We start from the raw sequence: 10,656 nt of genomic DNA on the forward strand, positions 1-10,656 counted from the left end.
ATATCTATTTCTCCTACCCAGACCTCTTTCCTGACCTCTATTTACAACTACGTATGGGTATGTCTACTCAGGCATCCTGTGCCTCAAACTTAACCTTTGCCTGAATTCTGCTCTATTCTCCCTTAACTCTATCGCCTTTTGCCCACATACCTAAGCCAGAAATCTGAGAATCAGTCTAGATTTCTCTCTCTCCCTTAACCTCATGTCCGAATGGTGATAAAACCCTGTAATTTTCACCCCTTAAAATACCTCAAATATGTCTTTTTTCTTTCCCTTTCCCCTACTGCTGTTGCTGTCTCGATTCGCACCCTCTTCAGTATAAGCCTGGTCTGCTGCCAGGGCCTCCCACCTGCCTCCTACCTGTTCTCCTTCCCTCCGGCGTCTTGCTCTCCCCAGCCCAACTCTGGATCTGAGTGACCATTCTAAAGTGCAGCTCTGGTGATGCCACTCTCCTCTTAGAACCGTCTCTACCTCCTAGTCACTGCCAGGGTCAAGTCTTTAACCCAGGTGTGTCAGGCCTTGCCTCCTTCCCTGGCCCCTCTCTACTGCCATGCCTGCACGCCTGGGCTTCGGCCACACGGACCATTCCCCCCCGCTCGCCCTGCTCTTCCGTTTCTCTGCACATACTGTCCCATTTGTTTAGCATGTCCTTTCTCCTTTGTATACTTATGTTCTGCTCAATTATTCTACTTATCTACTTATCTATTCTACTCTGTGTACAATCTTCTTCCTACCTCTGAAGACCCAGTTCCGGTGCTGCCTCTTACAGGGAGTCTTCCGTGCTCTGGCACCTCTTGTTTACACTTCCATCACAGCGCTTCCCACTGGACCATGGTACACATCTGTCTCCACCGCCAGATTTGCTGTATCCTTAGCAACTCACATAGTGCCTAGCACAAGGCAGGGGCTCTGTAATTGATGAGGTGATGTGTGTGGCTGTCACTTATTTGTAGGAGGGGAGAGATGAGCTGCTCTGGTGGCCATCTGGCCTGGGAGGTCAGTGCGCAGAGGACAGGTGACCAAGTGGATGCCCTGTGGTAACCTCTCCTGTGAAAGGTGGGGGTCTCCTGGATGCCAAGCTGACGTTTCTGTGTCTGTGGCAATACCATGTGGGAGGTAGCTCTACCTGTTCAACCTGAGTCCCTCAGAGACTCAGGTGATGGCTCATTAGGTAGAACTTACAGACATTGGAGAGCCTTAGCTCTCAGAGGAGTTTGAGAGGGATTTTAGTTTATTGTCTTGAATTTCAGTGAGTTCATCTCCTTCTCTTCTCCTTTGCCATCCCTTTTCATCTTCACCCACTCCAATCTCAGAGACCACAGCATCCCATGTAGAGGAGCTGAAACCGAGTGCATCCCATCATTTTTGTGTTTGTCCTTGGAGCCCCAGCACTGTGGATGAGACTCTGGTATCGGGTCTTTATTCACCTCCAGTTCAGGCCCCAGCTCTAGGGAGCAGGTGAGGGAGGGGGTGAGCTTGCTTTGAACTCTGTTCCTCCTTGATGTACGTGTATCTGTAGCATAGAATGGCAAATGGCAGCATAGGTCTTTCTTAGCAACCGCCCAACCTCTCCTGGACTCGCAGCCTTCCTGGATCATCTGTTTCTGGGAGCGAGCAGGGGTTTCTTCTGAAATGCACCATTCTACATAGTTTTCTGGAGACTCTCCAGAATCAGAGCCTTTTATAGGTGTGTCTTATATGTCTTATAGGTGTGACCTTTCCTGTCCCTTGTCTTCATTCTCAGTGTCTGACACCCCAGATCCCAGGTCCCCAGTGTATGGGTACTGCTATCTCCCTATAATGACAACAGGACAGGTAGATGAGTCATGGGTGGGTGGGTGGGGTTGGTTTAAGTAGGAGCCTGGAAACCTGGACAAGACGTTGAACTCCTTGCATCACTATATGCCCCATACTACTTCTCTTGCTTGCTGGCCCACCCACATTTTCCCACCCCTCACACACACTGGAAACAGAAAGTGGGAGTGAGGCAAGATGCCAACTCTGATTATGCAGAGAATGGACAGCAGGCACAAGTCCAAATGGGTTTTTATTTTGTTGCTCAAGATCTCCTGCAAGGATGTTCCCTAACCTCCCTCACAGAAGCTGGCAAAACCTCAGGGTGCTAGGCCTTGGGCAAGGTTTCTAATTTACCTGTTTCCATTTAATTTGAAACAGGAACCATACCTCCTTCAGCCTAACTCCATTCTTTCTTTCTGTTTTCCTCTGAAGTCCACTCTCTGCAGTGACAATTAATTAGCTTCCTGAAAGGTGCACAGGTGAAGAGCTATGCCCTGGGGAAAAATCATGCTGTAGAAGGAGATATGGTAACCACTGGTTCAAGAACAAAGTGTGTCCTTCCTGTTGCAGAGACCTGCAAACTCACCTATGTGCTTCTGGGTGATAGACAAACATATCGGTAGCGCATAAATGCCCACTCCTGGGGTCTCCATTTGACCTTGCAACCTTCAGGGCTGATGCTCCAATCAGCAACAATCCGGAAACATCCATTTTCCCACCTACCAGTCCCCTGAGGGCTTTGTTGAGTAGGTCAAGAATGACACTTTTGCTCCCAGTCTCCTAAGAGTTATGGAAGATGTCATATTCCCTTCAGATTTTAATCTCCATGTTGGCCCCCAAAGTGTGTCTCCTAGATCCTCCATACTTATAACACCTCAGGACTCCTCTGGACTGTGTGTTGATCCAGTGAATCCCTCAGACCCTGGGCAGTTCCAGAAGCGTGTCTAGGATGAGTTTGTGTCCACTCTGTTCCTCTGGGTACTGTGGGGATGGGTTCCTGGACTCCACCTCTCCTTGCTCAGCAGCCTTTAGGCAAGTCCCTGGTGGGGCGGCGGAGGTGGGGCGGGGGAGCAGGCATGTTTGGCAGACAGAGAGGAGGAGCTGGCACGCTTATTTTCACAGCGGTGGTGTCACTGCATCTCCTGCGGCACCATGCTGTCACTCCCTTAAAATACCCACGTCCTACAGGAAAAAGATAGATGAGTGTTTAAATTTAGCAACTACGGGGAGGAGGGGAGTGATGGAGATTCTGGGATGTGGTGAAGCTGGCTTTGTCAGAAGAGGAGTAGGAACCCCATGATGCCTGGGTGAGGATTTTAATCCATTAGGATAAGGGAACATCTCAAAGACCTGACCCAAATTCCTCAAGTTCTTACCCCAGCTCTGCGTCCCTCTCCCATCTCCCCATCAGATGTGGTCTTTTCTCCTTAAATGTGTGCAGTTGGGATTGCGCTGCCATCTCTCCATGGGTGCAGCGTGGCTGGTTCTTGGGGGAAGAGGCTGGTAATGGGTAAGAGCAACGTTTGAGAAGACCACTGATTTTAAGTTAGGCCTCCGAAGGACAGTGGTCTTCCTTCATTCTATGGCACTGTAGACAGGGTAAAGTCCAGAAGATATGTATCTGTGATGAGAGGGTTATACATCTTCCAGATGACAACTGGGCTAAGCCTCAGCATACCAGGAAGACTTCAGCTGCTCATGCTTCCTTCTCTCCTGAAAGTTTAGCAGTCCTTTTATAGACTCCTGGGCCAAGGACCCTCTACCTCAGGCCCCTACTCTTGACATGCCATCTTGTTGCTTTGAGAAAATCCTATAGCACAGAGGATCTCTCTTCCCAGGTGAGGTGATGGGGAGCCGGGTTGAGGAGGGCTTTGCTGTCAGCTCTGCCTCTGTTCAAATCCCAGAAACTGAGTGTTTGGTCTTGGTATTTTAACCTAAGTTTTGATTTATCACCCAAAAAGGGGAATTGCTTACTCAAAGGTTTGAGTGATGCTTATGTAAGGTAACTTTTTCTGAAGTAACTGAGAATTAGCATATTACATGTTAGTTATCATTATCATTAATTATCAGAGATGAACAAAACCATTCCTAGTCCCAGTGACAATGGTGTCTTTAAAAAGCATGACATTCTGGGGATGGCAGGATACCTAAAGTTCCTTCTATCCAAAGCCTAGGCAGCATGGGGTTGTAGCTTTGAACATATGCTTTGTAGTCAGACACACCTAGGTTTTTCTTTTCACTTTGGCAGCTTACGGAAGCATATATGGCTAACGACCATGGAAGAGTGACTATTTTTATAGTTGCCAGGCTGTTTTAAATAGACACAGGGTTATTTTTAATAGATGGGGGCTTTAGAACAGGAGCTGCTAGGGTCTTAGCAAGCAAGAGCTCACAGGCTTTTGGGTGCTGACCTCTGTGGCTGACCTTGAGCTTGATGGTTTTTGCCCGAATCAGTGCTTCCCGAATAGCTTTCTTTTTTGATATCAAATAAATGCTTGTTGCCTCTCACTTTGGCCTTTTATTTTGCTTTTAACAGGTAGATGGAATAACTTTTTGTACTTCTGTGTTTTCCAGCCAGGTTTTCAGACTGAGCCTCAAACCTCAAAATGAGCTAAGTTGCATTTCTGAGCATGTTTGTGTGACCTTTGTGAAGGCCCAAGTAGGTCATGCCTGGTCAGCCTCTTACTGTCCTTGTGAACTGTATCATGGGACACAGGAATGAAGTGTGAAGTAGTTAATATCTCAGATAATTAGGCTTGTCCACAGACTCCCAAGAATTACCTCTAACCATCTCAAGGTGGCTCTGGAATTGTAACCTTTATAATCTTTTAGTTAATTATGCAATCCTTGGCCATGAATTTGAATTTGGGAGACCCAGACTGAGGCCTTAGTTACCAAGGGGGGTATATTTTTTCCAATGAAAAGATAAAAAAGAGTGGGGATTGTTTATTACATAGGGAATATACTATTTTCTTATTAAGATAGAGAAATAATTGAACTTACCGTGAACCCAAAGTCTCAAGAATGCAATTGAAAAGGCCCATGTCTGAAACATTCTGACTAAGAATCATGTTTGCTCAAAGAGTCAAGGAAGAACTACTTAAAAAACAACAATAACAAAAACAAAACAACAAAGGATTTGATATTATTCTTAGAACAGGAAAAGTAGAAATTGGAAGAAAAAAATAAAAGGCTGATTAAGCTGGAGGAAGAGATAGATTTCATTGGAAGAAAGGCTTATGGTCTTTGAAGACACGCTAGACACATACGAAAGGAACATGAGGTCTCAGAGGCCAGGCAGTTGTGAAAGGGAAAAGGGGATTTATGTGGGTCTTATGACTCTTAATTAGAGGATTAGAAAAGAGAGGACATTGACAGGGCTAGAGAATCAGGTAAGATAAGAAATATACAGAAGGAATGCAGGACCTAATAAGTGAGGGAAATTAGCTGATCTAGATGTGGGTGTAGTAGCAGTCCATCTATCTAAGATAGGATAAGGTGCAATAAGAAAGATGCCCTGCTCATGTGAGTTGTGAATTGGTCCAGCTGAAAGTCTCACCTTGCAGCTAGCAGAGGTAGCTCCACCAGGAAATGCTCACTGTGTTCACTGGTGAGAATTATCTCGGCAGCATGTAGCCCCACAGGCCCAAGCTTTCCTATCCTGCTCTTCAATCTGACAACTAACTTTTATGGCAGTAATTTTTTTTTTTTTTTTTGCCTCCCCCTCCCTGTGCCCTACGGCAGTAATTTTTTGATCTAATAACCTCAGGCTTCATGAGATGGCCAAACTGCTCTCCTGAGAAGGTGTAGAGTTTAGTATAGAGACAGTGAAGTAAATCATAATATTTTGATGTTAAATTTAATTTTAAGTATCTGTATGAATTTAAGTTAAGCTTGTGTTTTCAACTTATTTCATAACTAATTTTAGAGTTACAATTTTTAGTTGGAAGGTATAAAACACTGCTCAAGCTTGTAAAAATTGTTAGAACATTTAAGACAAATCAAACATCTGAACATGGTAAATCAAGTGGTTAGATTTACAAGAGTTGCTTATGCTATAAGAAAGATTTTGCATGTGAGAATTTAAAGTTTACCTTGTCAGGCAATTGAAGTGCATGAAGAAAAAACCAAATACATTAAGCATATGAATATGATCTAAAACTGTTACGAAAATTTTACTAAGTCTGTAGATGAGACTAATTGTTAAGGAAATTTAAATCTGTGTAAGTTGAGTTAAGCATCAAATATCAAGTGGAAGTAATTTAAAAAAATTTAGTACATTTATAAGTAAAATTGCATGATTTGTAAGTTGAATTTAAAGGCTTAAGCAAAACCAAATTTCATACTTATAATTTTCATAAGTTAAATATTAATTTAAAACCTAGGTAACTGGAAATAGTCTTTTCCACATACATTAGACATTAAAAATATTCACAATGTTGGGTGTTTGTGGAGCTTGTATCAGTTGTTGGATCAGAAAGAGTGATGGGGGTCTAAAGAAATCTGAGATGGAGAAGACATGGCTCAGGGAAGACTAGAGATAAGTAAGGGAGCTCTGGTCCAGGACACAACTGAGAGGTGGCCCCTCAAAGCTGCAGTAGAGTTCATGATAGAACAATTGAAGATTAGAAGATTAAAAGATTGAAGACTGGGAGACTGAAATAGCTATCCCAACCTCTTGACTAAAAAAATCCCTTCAGTGGAGTTTAATTTCATAGTCACTGGCACAGCCTGACATTAGTGACCAGAAGGGTGAACTGTTGTTGTAGAGATCACCAGCTGCTCACCAAACTTTGGTCCAGCTCATCATGGGGGTACGGTTAAATTACATTTTCCAGCCTCTTTTGCTATTAAGTTGAATTGAGCATTAGCCAATGAAACTTGAAGATTACACCACATCAGACCTCTTGATTAAAGAGTCTGTTGTCTCAATGGAGTTTAATTTTATAGTCACGGACATAGCTTGACAGTGAAAGCAATATGTCACCTATTACTCCTTTTTTCTAGTTACTTCTGTGTCTCCACTATGGGCTTTGGCTGCACCGTCACACGATCTCTTACCTGCAAATCTGAAATCCACAAAGCTCTGAAAACCGAAAGTGTAATAAGTCCTATGCCAAAATCTATTTGGTGGCAAAACCTGCCCAGAACAGGTGTAGCTGCTTGTAGGCTTCCTTTCAAAGTAAATATTCATGTAGTTTACACAAGAAGTATTATTTTGCTTGATTCTAGGGTGCTGCCTCAAGCCTGGCTGGAGAAGGTGTGTAATTCACATATACTGGTATGTAATATGTATACTGCATTACCTTATTACAATCCCTAAAGTTCTGACTACTGAAACACACCTGGCCCCAAGAGTTTAAGATAAGAGACTGTGGACCTGAGGAAATGTGAGTCTGGATTGTATAATGTTTTGTCCTAGATTCTGGGAACACTATTTTGCTGGGATAATCGCTTTTGAATTAGAGATCCAGGCTATTCCTGTTTGGTGCCTCTGCCATTTTTAACATAGGATTTCCAAGAACATTGTGTATGACGGGCTGCACCAAGCTGGAAAGAGTAAGAATCAGAGGATGGCACGTGTGGGGATATCACAGGCCAGGCCAGGAAGTTGTGCTTATCATTCTAGTCAGGTTCCATTAGCTAATCCCCAATCATTTGGCCACTTTCACAGCTGAGGAGGCTGGAAAATGTAGTTTAGCTATGTGCCATGAAGAGGAGGAATGAGGTTTAATAATCAACTGGCAGTCTCTATGACAGTCCATCCTTTTGGTATTTTTGATGAAATATCAGTTTCATCCTTCTTCCCACATAAGAGAATACACTTACCTCCTTCCCAAAAGACACACTCAAGTCCCATCCAGGCATTTCTGGATGATGTGTAGTTTTCTCCAAGTGACTCCTCGTGGGCTGGTGATCTATGAGCTAAAAAGACACGTTATCTGAACATTGCCTTCTCCCCACAGTGTTTGCTATGACTGTACTGGAGTTCAACTTTTTTCTCCCCATTTTGGGAATGTTATAAGCAATGCTGCTGTGGACACTCTTGCACCTGTGCACCAGTAGATGTACAGGTGCAAGAGTTTCCCTAAGTAAGAGTAGATTTAGGTTGGATCATGTACAACTATACTACATCATGACAAACTAATAAGTGTTCAGTAAAGCAATTTCTCTATCAATACACCATTTTATCTATCCTTACACCAAATTCCTTATTGTTTTTAAGTCTTGATGTCTGGTAAAGCCAATGCTCTCACCTGTTCTTCCTCATGACCATCTTAACTATTACTGACTCTTTGCTCTATCAAGTGAATTTTAGAATGAACCTGTTTACTAAATTAAGAATTCTTATTGAGGATTAACAACCAATTTGGGGGAATTTTCTACCTAAGAATATTTAGATTTTCTTTAATGCCTTCTAATAGTTTTAATTTTCTCCATAAAACCCTTGTAAAGTTGTTGGAATTATTTCTAGCATTTTATGTTTTTGTTTGATTGTAACTGTTACCTTTTTAAAATTATAGCTTGATTTTTGCTAATGTGTAAAAATAAAATTGATTTTTACTTATTATTTCCAATTAAACTCTATTATTAAACTCTATTATTAATTCTACTAATTTATCTGTATATTGCTTGGAAAGGTGGGAAAGGGAGAAGGGGTATGTACACAATAACTCCCCTGCAAATAAGAGTTTTTTTCTTTTTGAATTTTTATAAAGTCGAATTCTTGAGTTCAGCTTCTCTCTTTGCCCAATCTTACTTTCTTTGCTTTCCCACAGATATTGATTTTGAAGACACTTCCCCATAAACATGGCGCATGAAAATCTCCATATTAGAATCTGCTTCTCCAGGAAATCCAACTGGTGACAAGAATTACATGAAGTCGTGTCACAATTAAAAAACAAAAACCCTTCGTTTTTATTATTTCTTCCTTGTTACTTCTTTTTTTGTGTTATTTTCCCCCTTCTGCTCCTTTGACTAGGTTTGCTAGTGTTTTATTTTCTTAATTTTTTAAAGAACATTTTTGATATATTCATTTTGTTATTTACTAATTTTTTTTAAAATTAAAACTTTTTAAAAGCAGTTTTAAGTTTACAGGAAAATGAGCAGAAAATGTGGAGTTTATATACACCCCCTCACTCTTCACCCCCAACTTCCCCCATTATTAACATTTGCTTTAGTGTGGTACATTTGGTACAGTTGATGAATCAATATTGATACATTATTATTAATTAAAATTCATAGTTTACATTAAAGTTCACTCTTTGTATTGTATATACTATGGGTTTTGACAAATGTATAATGACACATAGCCACCATTACAGTATCATATAGAATAGCTTCACTGTCCTAAATATCCCCTCACCTAAAAATCTCTCACCAAATTCGGGAATTTTTTAGCTATTATTTCTTCAAGTACTTTTTTAGCCCTGCCCTCTTTCTCTGCTCCTTCTGGGGCTCTGATGATACAAATATTAAATCTCTTGTTGTCCTACAGGTCCCGAAGCTCTGTTCATTTTTTTTTCAGTTAGTTTTTTTCTCTGTTCTTCAGATTGGGTAATTTCTATTGCCTTATCATCCAGTTTACTGATTTTTTTTCCCTTTGTCCTATCCATTCTACCTTTGAGCTCACCCACTAAGCTTTGTACTTGGTTATTGTATCTTTCAGTTTTAAAATTTCCATTTGGTTCTTCATAGTTCCTATTTCTTTGCTGAAGCTCTCTATATTTCATTTGTTTCAAATGTACTTGTAATTGTTTGTTGAAGCATTTTTATCATGGCTGCCTGAAAATGATTCTAATATCTCTGTTAACTTGGTATTGGCATCTGTTGGTTGACATTCTTCATTCAGTTTCAGATCTTCCTAATTCTTGGTAGTGATGAGTGACTTTTTAATTGAAACTTAGACATTTTTTGCATTGTATTATAGACCATGGTTCTTATTTAAGTTTTCTGTTTTAACTGGCTTTATAAAGATGTCACTCCTGCAGGGAAAGAAGGGGAACCACCTCATTCCTGCCATGTGGAGGTAAAAGTCCAGGTTCCCCATTTGGCCTCCATTGATCCCCGAGGGACTGGGCTAGGTAGGGGTGTTAGTCAGCTCCTCATAGTGGTCTTCATTGAGACTGCAGGGGTTTGAAGAGAGCCTCATTACTAGCCTGTGGAGGATAAACTCCCTAATTCTCTCACACCACCCCAGGGTAGGTATTGGGGTGTCTTGTACAGCCTCATGAAGGGTGGAAGTCTAGGCTTCTTTCTCAGCTTCTGCTAGTCTGTGTAATGGATTGGGCTAAGGTTTTTTATTTGATGTTTGGCTGGAGCAGAGTAGTTATTATCTGTAAGTTTCTATCTTTGTAGGTTACCCCCTTCCTGATCTTTTGGCTAGAGAGAGAAAGCTTTTATTGGAGTTTTTTTTTTTTTTTTTTTGTCCAGTTGCTGATTTCTGGGGTATGTGAGGCCAAAAGGAAGACCATGGAACTGACTACCATGTTGTTTCTTGGTTCTTGAGGTCCCTAGCCAGTCTGTTCCCACCCCTCACCTTTCAGAATCTTCCTTGTTTATTTTACATAAGATGTCCAGAATTTTTAGTTCCATTTAGTGGGAGGAATATAGAAAAGTATGTCTACTCCATCTTCCCAGAAGCAGAAGTCTTCCCCCAAACAAACAAACATACACAAACACATTGCTTATCTGTGAACACTGTAGATACTTGGTGACTAATTCTGAAAAGGGATCACTCTTTTGAGGGAAATACTCCCAAGTCGAAAAACCTGATTCCTTCTTCCTATCTTCCTTCCTTCCTTCCTTCCTTCCTTCCTTCCTTCCTTCCTTCCTTCCTTCCTTCCTTCCTTCCTTCCT

The 10,656-nt window shown here is 41.5% G+C and overlaps 1 long non-coding RNA gene across 1 annotated transcript in view; it reads right to left on the bottom strand.

The window, feature by feature from the left end:
• Positions 1 to 2,049: 2,049 nt before the first annotated feature.
• LOC112481888 overlaps positions 2,050 to 10,656 on the bottom strand; it is an 11,473-nt gene continuing 2,866 nt past the window's right edge. Inside the window, exons 2-3 of the long non-coding RNA XR_003047097.1 lie at positions 7,627 to 7,722; positions 2,050 to 2,979 (exon numbers count right to left, since the gene is read on the bottom strand). This is a non-coding gene — a long non-coding RNA (uncharacterized LOC112481888). The remainder of the gene's footprint in view (positions 2,980 to 7,626; positions 7,723 to 10,656) is intronic.

This window comes from Pteropus alecto, unplaced genomic scaffold (assembly GCF_000325575.1).
Source record: "Pteropus alecto unplaced genomic scaffold, ASM32557v1 scaffold94, whole genome shotgun sequence".
NCBI lineage: Eukaryota > Metazoa > Chordata > Mammalia > Chiroptera > Pteropodidae > Pteropus > Pteropus alecto.